We start from the raw sequence: 297 nt of genomic DNA, 5'->3' as shown, positions 1-297 counted from the left end.
GACAAATGGATGCATAAGTAAATGTAGTGAAGAAAGCTGATGGTGCCTGGCTATCGAAAGATACAGCATCTGGGGTCTTAAAGGCTTGAAGATAAACAAGCGGTCATCTAGCTGAGAAATAACTAAGCCCACATGGAAGAAGCACACCAGCCTGTGTTATCATGAGGTGTCAATGGGATAGGTGTCAGGCATCTAAGGCATCTATCAATGGGATAGGTGTCAGGCATCTAAGGCATCTATCAATGGGATAGGTGTCAGGCATCTAAGACCCAGAGCAAAATCATACCCAATGTGAAT

Source organism: Echinops telfairi, unplaced genomic scaffold (genome assembly GCF_000313985.2).
Source record: "Echinops telfairi isolate 266 unplaced genomic scaffold, ASM31398v2 ScPeMD7_7468;HRSCAF=8506_0, whole genome shotgun sequence".
In the NCBI taxonomy this organism is placed as follows: Eukaryota; Metazoa; Chordata; class Mammalia; order Afrosoricida; family Tenrecidae; genus Echinops; species Echinops telfairi.
Note: the sequence above shows the minus strand (reverse complement) of the source record.